Here is a 15,008-nt window from a genome sequence, read left to right as displayed (position 1 = left end):
TATCTATTTCTTCTCCAATCCAGTTACTAGTCATAAATATTTTGACTTCTGTGACTGTGAATCTTGCCTCTAAGACTCTGATGATGATGATACCTATATCTCTAAGCCTCGTCGTTCCTCCTCAAGACGTAAGTCTTCCCAGTCCATCTTACGAGAACGTTACGAGTCAGGAGATTCCTCCATTGGACCTCTTAGTGATGGATCGAAATACCCTTTCTTTGTTAAGTATGGTAATACCAAGGTTACTCCTCAACCTTTTTCTCCTCCTACATGCAAACCTCCCCCAAACCCAGATCTCCTACCTCCTACTATTCCTCCATGTTGTATGTACACACCAGGATCCTCATCTTCTTCACCTCTTAAAAATTTCCCTGGTCCTTCTGATTCTTGCCCCGATACTCATGGTGTTCGGCATGTTTGGAAAATTAAGCCTCCAATTTGCTCCACTGGACAACCTTCTGAAATATCCCTAGCAGAAGCAACTTTGAACTGGCAAGTAGAAAATGTTGTCGTTCAAAATCAATACCTTGAAAGAATTCTTGTCCAAACCCAACAAACTCAAGGTAGTCTAACTCATCATGATCATCTTCTATAGTCTTTACGACTAGAAATTGATCAAGTTCATGCAGAACTCGTTGAAATTGCTTCAAGTGTGGCAGATACCACTACTGCCTTTGCTCTTATTGGTAAAAAAGAGAAACGTCTTCGATACCTTGAAGCTCAACTTCATAGTCTTCAGAGGACTCATCCTCCCTCTTCCACAACAAGTAGACAACAACCACTTCCTATCACAGTTCCAAGCTTCACTCCACAAGATCCATTTGCTGTATATGCCCCTCCAGCTCCTCCAGTTGTCTCATCCCCAAGGACATTTTCAATTGAAGAACTTAAAGAACTTCAACGACAACAACGTCCTTTTCCAAAAAGAACCAGAGCTACCAGAAGACGTACTCGTGGTAGACTTCCTCTAGCATGGATGTCTACTACTACTTTGATGGATCTCAGTGATGACTTTGAAGACAATCCTGATTCCCTACAAGATACCCCCTCTTTTACCCCTTATCCCATAACAGTTTCTTATCCAACACCCCCACCTCCGGTGCCGTTAAAACCATCTCAACCACCTCAACCACCCATTTTCCCTATTACCACCACTACCCAAACTAACCAGTCCATCCATACCATTGTCACTCCCTCTATAAACATTCTGTCTGACTTTCTTACAAACCTTACCCTTCCTAATCCTCTTCCCTCTCTGATGAATGAAGGTCCTCACCCAACTACTCCTCATATTTCAGAAATGGATGGTGACCCTAAAATTCACAATCCTCCTGATACCCAACACAAACCTAATCTTGCTCCACCTCCACCCTTTACCCCATACCAAAATCAAGACCCAAAACAATTTTTCACATTGGATGATATTCCTGTCTCCAAATGGGCCTCAAGAATTGCATATTTCCACTCTTGGATAAATGTAGAATTACTCCATGAAGGAGCTACCACTGTAACTGTTTTGTCCAAATTTGTTGCAAGATTTCAAAGAAAACTCAGAGAATGGTATTTAGCTATTGGTGCTTACCGACAACTTCAAATTGTCCAGCTCACAGAAAGCCAGTTTGTTACCACTCACTATCAAGAATTCTTGGGTCCGGTCTCAAATGATCTCTCAAAGGCCCGTGATGAATTTCTCCAAATGAAGTGTTGCTTCCTTAACAAATTTATCGGGCACAACAACCTTTACTTGTTTCGTCAAAGTCGTCTCTAGAATTGTGAATAGGAATAAATTTTGATTTATATTTCTAAAAACAGATGAAACAGAACAGCTTTATCAAATGCTTTTTAGGCTATTTCTCCATTTTTGGGAACAAGAAAACACAGAAACAGAACGTTGTCAAACAGTACCTAATTTTTTGGCTCAGGCCTACCAACGAATTAGTCCTTACCCTCAAATCTTTTGCTTACCAAACTTTGATTTACAAAACTCATATTATCGTCTCAGTTTTTGATGTAGACAAACACTTTAAATTATCATTGCTATTTTTCATTTCTTGAAAAAAAAAAATACTCATCTTGTATACCCCACACGGTAAATTTAAATAGAAGAGATCACTTAAAAACTTTCCACCCCATTTTGTTTAGGCGTGTATCTACACCAATGGATAGTGTTCTTTCGTTCAAAATAGATAAAAGAATGCTACTTTGCTAGCGCAAGTACACATCAATATCCAGCCAATGAAAAAATGCATGAGAGCATCTTCAGTGAAAGACCACATAATCTTTTGACACCTCTGTGCTTTGGCGTATACTACGCCTGCTGGTAGCGATCTTTCTTTCAAAACTTTAAGTTGGAGAGAGATCAGATCATGTCTCCCGCCCACAGTATAGAAATTAGAAAATGCAAGTTTTGAAAGCGTTGTGGTGGACGGAAGCCGAAACGCCAAGTGTGCAATATTAGACGCATTGGGAAAGAAAGAACGAGACAAGGGTAGAGAGAGAGAGAGGGGGGAGATCACGAGACACAGTTCTGACTTCTGAATCTTCTGATACATACCTAGTTTTTCGTAAATAGAGATTCCCGAAAATATTTTCATCCCCATTGCTGGAACACCAGGAGCTTATCTTCGGTGGTCATGAGATTTTTCCTGTTTTAACGAATCGAAGTCTGCTCAGTGCTCACCAGACAATCACAGACGTTACTTGACAGTTCCAAGTTCACGCAATTGGATTTTCTTTATTACAGCGGCAGCCTACGTGGAATCCCATGGGACGTTGAAGGGAAGGTTGGGCAGAGTAAATGCTCTTTGAATGAGGTGACAAAAGAGATAGGAGGAAGTGGGTCATTCTCCTTTTCTTTCTGGATTTCTGACTTCTATTTTCATTAATTTTTGGGGTTTCTGATGCTGGAGTAATGCTGATCTTGGGGAGAACTTGAGAGAATTGGAAATGGGTTCTAGCGATTTTTTTTACTGTTTCGGTTTTGTTGGGAGACGATAGGTGATGAAGATTGCGGGAGAAGGAAAAGTGGATTTCTGTTTGATTCTTCCATTATTAGACTTCCTCTGAAGCAGACTAGAGATGGCTTTCTTCAGTATGATATTTGGGGTTTTCAGTTTTGGTGTGGGAATTACCTTTGGACTTTTAATTGGCTATTTTCTCTTCATCTACTTCCAAACAACTGATTTCCAGGTCAGTTTTTCTGCTTTCTGTTGAGTCTTGTCTTCTTTCTTACTTGTATCCTCATTCTGAATTAGAAATTTGCTCTCTGGTTTTATTTGTTGTTGTCCATTGTTCCATTGTTCGTTGCTCTGATCTGTTTCATAATTTAGTTATAACATTTCTGTTTGCATGATAATCGATGGATTTACCTTACTTTTTAAATTTATTGGTGAGGAGTATAATCCCATCTGTAAAATCATCAATAACAAAATGCGGGTTACAGATTCAAAGAAAGAAACAGGTTGTTTTGAAAGCTTGTAGGTTAATATCTTAGTGTGTTTGTTTGTCTATATTCTAGATATAATTGGGTATGGAGAAGCTCTGGCCACTTGAGTTTCTCTGGGTTCATTTAACGATCTGTATTTGAATTAAATCTTTTATCTGATATGGAACGATCAATAACCCTGATACAAAATATCAGTAAAGAAGTACTACAGTTGTAGTCGTGCAGAGTGGATGAAGAAGAACCAAAATAGGGCCAGCTTTGATCATAGTTTTAGTTCACAGTGTCGGCCAGTTTCAAAACCGATATATTGGATTATCAGTCTTGTATAGGCTGCATCGGACGCTTTCCCTCAAAAGATCCCAATACCAACCTGGATTTTGTCCATTTTACCCTCTTTCCATTCTATATCACTGATTCGGTATCAGCCAGGTATCGGTATTGGTGTCGGCCAATGCTGATATGATATGGCCAATCCGATATTTGATGACAAATTTGTAGTACTTTATTCTATGGTGTTTCTGATCGGACTTATGGATGCTTTACTCTTTTGGAGATTTTGGGAGGAGAGAGAAAGATGTAAGTAGGCTGATTTGTCCTTCAGTTTTCGTTCATGTGGAAGGTCTGGTTGTTCTCCATCCATTTTTTGTCGTGTTTGAGTGGTTCACTTTGCTGCAGATAGATTTTGATGAAAAACATGCAGAACAAGAAGCTGGGGGTCCAAGCTTTTTATGGTACTTGGAAATTGGGCTGAAATGTCTTCAGTGGATCCATTAGAACTTATTAAGAACAACAAAATTTTCATGTTTTAACAATTGTGCTCCGAAATTTATAAATACATTAAACCTATTTTGGCAGCTGTGTGAAGGTGATCTCTAGAGCATCCGTAAACTGGGTGGAACTAATAATGTTTATTCAGTTTGCTCCAAGGGGGAATCATTAGCAACCCATTTTCCATGTAAACTGTGTTTCCCTAATGTAAAATAAAATAAAGGAAAATAGAGACCGAGAGAGAGAGAGAGAGTCAATATTAAGGGAATGGCAGATCCAATCGTGTAATTGCTTCTGCCCTAATCTTCTCATTAAATATCTAACACTCTATTACAATTACAATAGGACAGCTGTCCTACTAATGACTAGGAATATGAAATAGAATATACGACTACCTTATTAGTTACTGACTTATAGGAAACTAATATCAGTCCTAATACAACTAGGACTCCTATTTACTAGGAATCTTGACTAACGAAGGGAGGAGTCTGTGCAACTCATAGACTCCTCCTTTCCTCTCCTACGATAACTCTAACACTCCCCCTCAAGCTGGAGCATAGATATTAATCATGCTCAGCTTGTTACAAATGTAGTCCACTCTACTACCCCCCAGGGACTTAGTAAAAACATCTGCAAGTTGTTCTCCTGTGCGAACATGATTTGTCGAAATAACTCCTTGTTATAGTTTTTCACGAACAAAGTGACAGTCAACTTCAATATGTTTTGTCCTCTCATGGAACACTGGATTAGAAGCAATATGAATAGCAGTTTGGTTGTCACACCATAACTGCATAGAATGAGTACAATTAAAACCAAGTTCAGTCAGGAGTTGCTTTATCCACATCAACTCACAAGCAACATGAGCCATGGCTCGATACTTATATTCAGCACTAGACCTTACCACAACAGCTTGCTTTTTGCTCTTCCAACCCAAGACACAAAGTTTCCACCAACAAAAGTACAGTACCTTGTAGTTGACCTTCTATCAATAGGAGAACCAGCCCAATCTGCATCACAAAAACCTTTAATACGATTATGTTCATGATCTGAATATACCAGACCACGTCCTGGAGCTTTTTTAAGATACTTTAGAATACGAACAACGGTATCCCAATGTGAAGTTCGTGGAGATGACAGAAACTGACTCACAATACTAACAGGGAAGGCAATGTCAGGTCGAGTCACAGTTAAATAATTCATCTTTCCCACCAACCTCCTGAATTTTTCAGGATCATCTAACACATCACCTTCTTTAGGCATAAATTTCATGTTTGGATCCATTGGAGTATCAACGGGCTTGGATCCTAACATACCTTTTTCTGAAAGTAGATCTAAAACCTACTTTCTCTAAGACAAAGAAATTCCTTTTCTTAACTGAGCAACTTCGATTCCCAGGAAATACTTTAATCGTCCTAAATCCTTAGTTTGAAAGTGTTGCTGCAAATGAGCTTTCAAACTTTGGATTCCTTCAACATCATCTCTAGTAATGACAATATCATCAACATAAAGAACCAACAATATCCTCTTTCCACTGGACTTCTGATAGAACACAGAATGATCACTGTCACACCTTGACAGTCCAAATGCATATGCCACATCAGTGAATCTTCCAAACCACGCCCGAGGAGACTGTTTAAGCCCATATAAGGACTTCTTGAGCTTGCACACCTTTCCACACTCCCCCTGAGCAACAAACCCCGGAGGTTGCTCCATATACACTTCCTTATGCAAGTCACCATAAAGAAAAGCATTCTTTACAACAAGCTGAAACAACGGCCAATGAGAGGAAGTCGCAAGAGGAATCAGAACACGAACAGAAGCCATTTTGGCAACAGGAGAGAAGGTATCCAGGTAATCAATGCCATAAACCTGGGCATACCCTTTTACCACCAGCCGAGCTTTCAAATGAGCAAGAGAGCCATCAAGGTTCACTTTAACTGCATATACCCAGTGACAACTAATAGCCTTATTGCCAGAGGTAACGATACAAGATCCCAAGTCTGGTTTGCCTCTAACGCACACAGTTCCTCTGTCATAGCAGTCTTCCATCCAAGACTAGATAATGCCTCTACAAGGGTCTTAGGAACAGGATGACAAGAAATAATGGAAAGACAGGAATGAAAGGTAGATGAAAGACTAGAATAAGACACAAAATCAGCAATAGGATGTTGGGTACAACTCCGAACACCCTTACTATATGCAATAGGGAGGTCTAGGTCAGAAAGACGAATACCTAGAGGCGGATCCGTAGACGAAGATGATAAGGTAGGTGCCGTAAGGAGAGGGGGGCTGCTGCTTCCCGAACACGTGTATGCACCTGTAACGGGGGTGGTGGTGGTGGGACCTCTGTCTCAGTGGCAACCTACGGATTAGAGTGATGGATAACATAAAGGGGAAGATTATCATCCAATTCGGACGCAACAAATGACTCATTAGGATATGGGGTGGATTCAAAAAAGGAGACATCAACAGTGACAAAATACTTATGAAGAATCGGGGAATAACAACGGTATCCCTTTTGAGTATGGGAGTAACCCAAAAAGAGACACTTAATGGCTCAAGGATCCAATTTTGAAAAGCCTGGACGATGATCACGAATAAAGCAAACACAACCAAAAACACAAGGGAGAAGAGCAAAAAGTGGGTTAGACGGAAATAATAAGGAATGGGAAATACCACCACACAAAACAGAGGAAGGCATACGATTAATAAGATAACAAGCAGTGAGAACAGCATCAGCTCAAAAAACTTTGGATTCCTTCATTTCAAACATAAGGGACCTAGCAACCTCCATTAAATGACGGTTCTTTCTTTTAGTCACTCCATTTTGCTGGGGAGTGTCTGAACAAGAAGATAGGTGTATCATAATACACTTAGCCATAAACTTAGAAAATGGACCAGAAAAGTATTCTTTCGCATTATTACTTCGTAGAATTTTGATAGTCACGCAAAATTGGTTTATTATTTCAGCAACAAAGTCACAAAAGATGGTAGATATGTTAGAATGATTTTTCATTAAATAATTCCAGGTCGTCTTGGAATAGTCATCAACAGAAGTAACAAAGTACTTAAAACCTAATTTGGATGTAACAGGACAAGGGCCCCATACAATTGAATGGACAAAAAAAAAAAGGAGATGCAGACCGTTTATTGACTCGAGGGAAATAACTAACACGATTTAGTTTTCCAAACTGACAGGACTCACAATCTAAACTAGAAAGAGAATGAAAACTGGGATCAAGTTGCTATAAACTCTGTAAAGACGGATGCCCCAACCAGCAGTGAATTTGATGAGGAGTCAGAGTACTCGAATAGGCTATGGAAGGTGCAGTGTCTTCAAAAAGGTACCGTCCCCCTACCCTACTACCTCTACCAAGCATCTTCTTCGTCGTAAGATCCTGAAAAATACGAGTCGGAGAAAAATGTTATAGAAAAATTGTAAGCTTGTGTAAACTTGCTTACAGATAGTAGGTTGAATGGTAACTCGGGCAAATAAAGCGCAGATGATAATGATAGGGAGGCATTAAGACGAACAGTGCCAAAACCATTGACTTTAGCAATTGAGCCATTAGCCAATGTGACAATAGCAGAGGACTTCTTAAAAAAAGAAAATATACCTGAAATACCGTACATGTGATCCGATGCACCTGAATTGATTATCTAGTGGCGAGAAGAACCGGAGAGACACGAAATGGCATTACCTGTCTGAACAAGGGTAGCAGTGGGAGGCGAGGGTGTTTGATTCTGAAAGTGTGCAAATTCTTCATTGGTCATCCTGATCATCTTACCCTCAGATTGTCCAGGCTGAGAAGGTTCATCAACTATGGCTAAGTTGGCAAACTACTTTTGAGGAGGTTTGCCATGAAGTTTCTAGCAAAATCGTTGGATGTGTCTTGGTTTACCACAATGATGACATGTACGTACTGCTCTTGAACTGTCTGAAGAGTTCCCAGTAAATTGTCCCTTATTACCACCATTACTTATGCCACGTGAAGTTCCTTGATTATTACCCTGTGCTGCAAGTGCGGAGTTTTCTACTGGAGTGGAATCCTGAGAATTCTCTCTAGATACCCGTAATACTGGTGAAAAGGTATCTGCAAGAGATGCCACCTTGTCACCTCCAAGGATCTGAGAACGAATAGAGTCATGTTCTGTTCCAAGACCTCCCAAAAAACCCAATATTGCAAATTGCTCTGCTGGTCTTACATCTTCTTCACATTACTACTAATAGGGAGAAGAGAATTCAGCTCTTCATACATCCTCTTGAAATCAGCAAAGTATTGAGTTAGAGGCCGACCCTTCCTATCAGTCCGATAAAAGTCCTGAGATAGTTCATAGATACGAGAAAGGTTGTTTTGTCCAGAATACAGAACATTCAGATAGTCCCACAGCTCTTTCACAGTATCAATGTGAGTAACAACATCAACTATGGAGTTATCCATTGAGTTCAGTAGCTGTCCGAGAATACTTGCATCAACCTATCCCATGTAGTATCATTTGTAGGTTTTCCCTTTGTTAGGTGATCCTGCTGATCTCGACCAGTCAAAACAAGCTGCACAATTTTCTTCTATTGGTGGAATTGGCAGCTCCTAAAAGTTTCTTTTCTGTAATTTTATGTGATGATGAAGACATCACCTCAGTAACAACTTTCTTCCCTTCTGTGTCAGCCATTAGTGCACACAGAACGAATCAATCGATCTAACCCCCTTTGTTAGATCATGCAAGTTCAAGAAAATAGTAGAAAACAGCACCCAAAAAACAGCAAGATAGTGCTCAAAACAGCGCCCAAATCAGTACCCAAAACAGTACCAAAATCCACCAAATATAGCCAAACCGAGAAGGAGAGAGAAAAACCTGCGCAGGGTTTAGAGAAAAACCTGCGCAGGGTTTTAGAGAAATACCTGCGGCTTGCTGTTCTGGGCTCAGAATGGACTGAGCTTTTGATCGAGTGAAGGTCTTTCCAAGGCGACAAAAACCTCCAAATTTGGTTGACTTCTGACGGCTGGTTTGTAAGTTATTTCAGTTTTTTATTTCAGTTCCAGGAGAGAGAAACGTCAGTCAAGAAACCAATCTTCAATCCAAAAATCCTAATCCAGAAATTTTCTTTTAAAAATTTGAGTCAATCCCTTCATACATGCGACTGATTTCAACCATCAGTCCTTCATACGCATTACAGAAAAATAGGGGATGAAAACATCCCCTCTAAAAGAGCCGCGAGCTTCTTAGGGAGAAACTAGAAACCGAGAGCCTTTTTTAACCTTATTTTCCAAACAGTAGGCTATAAAATAGGGCTGGTTATTGATTTAAGGATCAGACCAGCTCTGATACCATGTAAAATAAAATAAAGGAAAATAGAGAGGCCGAGAGAGAGAGAGAGAAAGAGAGAGTCGATCTTAAGGGAATGGCAGATCCAATCGTGTAATTGCTTCTGCCCTAATCTTTTCATTAAATAGCTAACACTCTATTACAATTACAATAGGACAGCTGTCCTACTATGACTAGGAATATAAAACAGAATATAAAACGACCTTATTAATTACTGACTTATAGGGAACTAATATCAGTCCTAGTACAACTAAGACTCCTATTTACTGGGAATCTTGACTAACGAAGGGAGGAGTCTACGCAACTCACAGACTCCTCCTTTCCTCTCCTACAATAACTCTTAACACCTAATATATCGTATGCTTCTGTTTATAGAAATGACTACAATGGACAAGGGAAAGAAGGCAAAAAAATGGAATTGGGATGTAATAGTGAGAAAAGGCATGGGGGTTTTTGAGTTGATGGGAGTTATGGACCTAGATAGAGTGGAATGACAGAATAGGATTCATGCAGCCAGTTGTTGTTGGTTGGGGTAGGGCTTTGTTGAGTCGAGAAGTTGGGATACACCCCTCTTTCTCCAGGCTTTATACATTGGCAAAACTACCCAAAAAAAGTCCTTAAACTTTTCCAAGCTTTTGATTCCCAATTATTTTTGTGTTACAAATTCCCAAATCCCTCAATGTTATTGAACAAAAGGGTCATCCACATAGGATTCATATTCCTTGTTATCATATGTTCCACGTTGGCACCTTAAGTGTAATTTTGCCAATTTTTATCCTTCTTTTTTGGTAAGCGTCCTACACAAATTTATGGGATTAGCATCCATAGCTTCTTTTTGTATAGATTTTTTAACTAGAATAGCAAGGAATAGTTTTTGCAAAAATCTCAATTGAGCTCCCAATATGGAAAGTATGGTGACATGGAGTAGGAATTTTACATGGAGGACCTCTTGATCCCAAATTTTTACAGAATTGGTGAATCTGTAACACAATTTCATTGGAGTACTAGAAGGTCCGAAAGTTTTAAAACTTTTCCCTCATTTATTTGGATATTGGTGTGATTTTTCTTTTTTAAACCTTCTTCTCCAACTACCTGTGGTGCTATTAAAAAATAGAGGTACAACTGCCCTAAGTTCCATTATGGCATGTTACAATTCTTATCATGTTGGGGCTGACAGTTGACTTGGGGAACTTGGTGAAATATTTTGGTCTGGTTGATGTGAAAGTTCCACTTTCACCTCCAAGGTGGACAACAAAAAAGAAAAAAAGGTCTGCCTCTTAATACATTGCAATAATGGTTTGATGATGATGATGATGATGATGATGGAGGCCTGGTTTTTATTGTTTTTGATAATTTTCTTTGAACTGTATGTTTTATTACTGCAAATTTGATTTACTTCTATGAAGACTGGATCTTCTTGCTCTTCTGTGTTCCCCTTCCACATTCGACTTTCCATGCTTTTTTTTTTCTAATGAATATAGTTTTGCCTATACGTTTATTGGTTTTGAATCTTGGCTTTATCAGCTCTTCTGTGTTCCCCTTCCACATTCGACTTTCCATGCTTTTTTTTTTCTAATGAATATAGTTTTGCCTATACGTTTATTGGTTTTGAATCTTGGCTTTATCAGCTCTTCTGTGTTCCCCTTCCACATTCGACTTTCCATGCTTTTTTTTTTCTAATGAATATAGTTTTGCCTATACGTTTATTGGTTTTGAATCTTGGCTTTATCAGTATCCTGCAATTCGTCCATTGGTAGAGCAAGACTAGGAAACCTTGCAGCGGTTGCTTCCTGAGATATACCTCTTTGGGTGAAAAATCCAGATTATGATCGTGTAGGTTATTTATGTTTTAGCTACTTGATACTTCATCACTCAATTGTATTAAATGATTCCCATCTTCAAGTGTATGTATGTGTCACTTTTTTACTGTCTTTGTTTTTTCGTGAAGGTTGACTGGCTAAATAAGTTCATAGAATAGATGTGGCCTCATTTGGAAAAGGTATGTGCGTGTTTTACTGCTTGAACTTGTGGTTCTAGGATGTTTTCCTTTCGTCTTGCTGATTTATTAATTATGTGAGTCCCTCAATTAGGCAATCTGCAAGACTGTAAAGAATATTGCCAAGCCCATCATTGCTGAGCAAATTCCAAAATACAAAATCGAATCAGTTGAATTTCAAACACTTACATTAGGCTCCCTACCACCAACTTTTCAAGGTTAGTTGGAAATGTGCTGCTTTGGTTGGTATTATAGGGAATTTACTCGTGGGAGTTTCGAGCTAGATTAGCAGATTATATGTGTTATTTTTATTTTTTTATTTAAACTTGCTTCATTTGATTAATAGCTGGTTACAAATATATGTTCTATGTCACTTCTATATCTATATGCTTCATCAAATATGTATTTTGCTAATTTCTATGGTGGTGAAATAGAAATAGAAACTGTTATTGTAACTTTTATAGAAAGCACAATCATTATAATTGATGTCGTGCAAAGTTTATCAAAATTCAAAAGTACTTTTATGGGTTTGGTATTCCCAAAAACCTCACGCTGTGCACAGGTTTCTATGTAAAACTTAGTCCCTTGCAAGCTTCACAGGGCAGGGTGGGTCAGGGTAAATCATTGTTGAAAGATGGCTGAGAATATTTGAAGAAACTTATCCAACAACATGACTGAAGAGTTAAGGCACCTGCTTGCACTGCTGCTGCTGAAGTAGTAGGAGGGGACAAGAAGGAAGAGGACGAAAAAATGAAACGAGGAAGTGAAGTGGAAGAACCTGGTTTCTAGTGCTGCTGCTAGTTGAAGGCTGAGCTCCCTCTCATCTTGATCAAACACAAGTACTTTGTCTTTGTGTGTTATACTGCCCAACTTTTGGGCATATTAGCCAAATTCCTTTATACTAAAATTTGGTGGTTCGGTGGATCTGGCTCTTGAACACATACCATGATGCAGGCAGAGACACCAAACCTGATCAATTGATTGTAATTAGACTCAAATTTAAGTACCCAATGGGTTATATGGGTCATGGGATAAGTATTCTTCTTCTTTTTTTTTTTTTTCCTTTGTATTTGGCTTTTCTAGAAGATTCATGCAAGATTTGGAGTCAATATTCAGTTTCTTTTTTCAGCCCAAGTTGTTTCTAGGAGTTTATAGTTTCCAATTTGGGTTTTGTAGCTAGATTTTATTTTTGTTTGTGTTTTTGGAAATTTCTTCACAGGTTTTGGATGTTGTTGTTGTTAGAAAAGTTTATATTCTGAATTCATGGCTGTGTTTTAGGGAAGTTTTGTACTTGGAGTCCAAGTTACAAGGCTGAACCTTTCCTTATAAATAGAGGTCAATCCTTCATTGTAAAGCATTGTCTTTGATTATTGGAAATTTCAGTTTGCTTATTTTCAATGTGGATTATCACTGTGTTAGAAGAGCAAAAGTAGTGGATTGTCCTCGAGTCTGAGGGTGGATTCTCCAGGCTAAGGTTTGACCACTGATAGGTCCTTCTTAGCCCAGCACTTGACTCCAACGAAGCGTTAGTTTGTGGGATATCAGATTTCTCCAACTGAGCCCCTAGTTTCTGTCCTAGTTCTAATTCTGTTCTATTTTCTTTGTTCAGCCCTACTTCTGACTTCACCAGTTTATCTCCATTAACAGTCTTGGTTCCAAATTCACCCAAATCAAACCCTAATCTTCCCTCTTCAGCTCTGAGCACTTTCAACATAAAACCCTAAATCCCTAATTGGGCTAGGGTTTCCTGTGTGCCACCATACGAGTTCCCGACACCTATGCTCCAACACATATAACATAGGCTGTTGTTCATTTTATATCATCATGATTGTGTCAGGAAGTATTCTAGATAGATCAATTTTGATCTCTAACCTTAAGTGGCTGGATCATGCCTTGCCTAGAACTAATTCATTGTGGTAATGTGTGATGAAAATGGACCGATAGACCTTGTTGATTAACATTTGATATCTAACTTAGTTGCTGTATTTTGTCTGTAGTTATCCTATGTAACATGAATACAAGGGCATGGGTGTTACAAGTTGTCATACTTCTAAATTTGATGGCAAGATCATCTGATTGGGCAACACATAAGAGAGACAATAAGAAGATAAGAAGTAGAACCATAGACATGGAGGGCGGTGAAGGAAGAGAATAAACCCATATTCTCATCTAGGTCACCTCCTATATCCTCTTCCTTTCTTCTTTGCAAGTATACGAAGTAGAGGTAGTCGGAGCACAACAACAGTAGTCAGAGCAGATTGTAATCAAAGGTCATTATAGTAACTTAACATACCCATAATGGTAGATTGGCCATTTAACGAATAAATGACTGATGACATCATCACTTAACGCCTTAAACCTAACGAAATGGGTTTTTTAGATATAATTTTGAGAAAGTGAGGGGTCTACTAGACATTATTTTCATTTTTTGGGGTCACTTTGAGTTATTTTCAATTTTAGGGGTGGTACTAGATGATTTCCCTATATATATAGATACTAGTAAAAATATACGTGCAAATGCATGTAGTTATAGTCTCCTAATTAAACATTTTCTTAAGACAAGATTATTGGGTCAATCCATTTGAAGTAAGTTCTGAAAAGCTTGGTGAGCTGATTTTTCAAAGTTTGTATTTTCTAAAAACAAAATTAAACATAATTATTCTGAATACAAGAAAGAAAATCCACAGACTAAATAGTGCAATTCCTATAATAGAAAGGAGATGGGAACATGAAACATAAAAAACATATGTCTCGTCTTCCTCTACGGAGGTCTTGAGAATGACATCAATTTCACAAATAATTCTCTCATAACATATAACAATAATACTAATAAACTATAATATTACAAATCATGGAGAATGATTAAGAAAAAATTAATCTCTGATCAAGTCAAAGCGGTGTACGTGAAGACATGCTTGCTTTCCGCATCCTCTGAAGATTTTTTCATAATATAGTGCAATAACTTTTCCACCTGAGCTCTATCTTGCAGATTAAATGAATTATATGAAATTAAATGAATTATACTACCTTGCGGATGTGGAGTATCTGAAATTGAGAAATGCAGTGCCAGTGATCCGAGAGAAAAAGAAGCTGAAGTTGAAAACTTTTGTGCTACTGTAATAGAAAAAGAAATAAGAATTTGAAATATTTTGAACTATTGTTGTAAGAGACAGAAAATTGAGAAATCATGGGATATTGTAGTTGATTTTTTGTCCTCTCTATGGCATATATAAGAAAGGATTTTATTGCATAAAAACTTGTAAAGTCGATGAAAGTTGATTGAAAGATACCATTTTTATGTAATAAATCTATCCATAATTATGTGACTATAATTTTGTGGCTTTTTTTTATCCCTTTAATACGTAATAATTTTAATTAATGATTACTCCACCCCTTTCTCCTCCACGTTCAGAGAGATGAATGAGAGAAATATAATATTAGAGAGAAAATACCTCTTCCTCCACGTTTAGATTT

General features: G+C 38.3%; 1 protein-coding gene and 1 pseudogene across 10 annotated transcripts in view; one reads left to right on the top strand and one right to left on the bottom strand.

Moving 5' to 3' along the window:
• Positions 1 to 15,008, bottom strand: part of LOC122071808 (histone-lysine N-methyltransferase SMYD3) — a 126,939-nt gene that overhangs the window by 46,683 nt on the left and 65,248 nt on the right. The gene's annotated exons all lie outside the window — the stretch shown is intronic.
• LOC122071809 overlaps positions 2,416 to 15,008 on the top strand; it is an 18,640-nt pseudogene continuing 6,047 nt past the window's right edge.

This window comes from Macadamia integrifolia, unplaced genomic scaffold (genome assembly GCF_013358625.1).
Source record: "Macadamia integrifolia cultivar HAES 741 unplaced genomic scaffold, SCU_Mint_v3 scaffold_9A, whole genome shotgun sequence".
In the NCBI taxonomy this organism is placed as follows: domain Eukaryota; kingdom Viridiplantae; phylum Streptophyta; class Magnoliopsida; order Proteales; family Proteaceae; genus Macadamia; species Macadamia integrifolia.
Note: the sequence above shows the minus strand (reverse complement) of the source record. Positions and strands in the feature narration are given on the sequence as shown.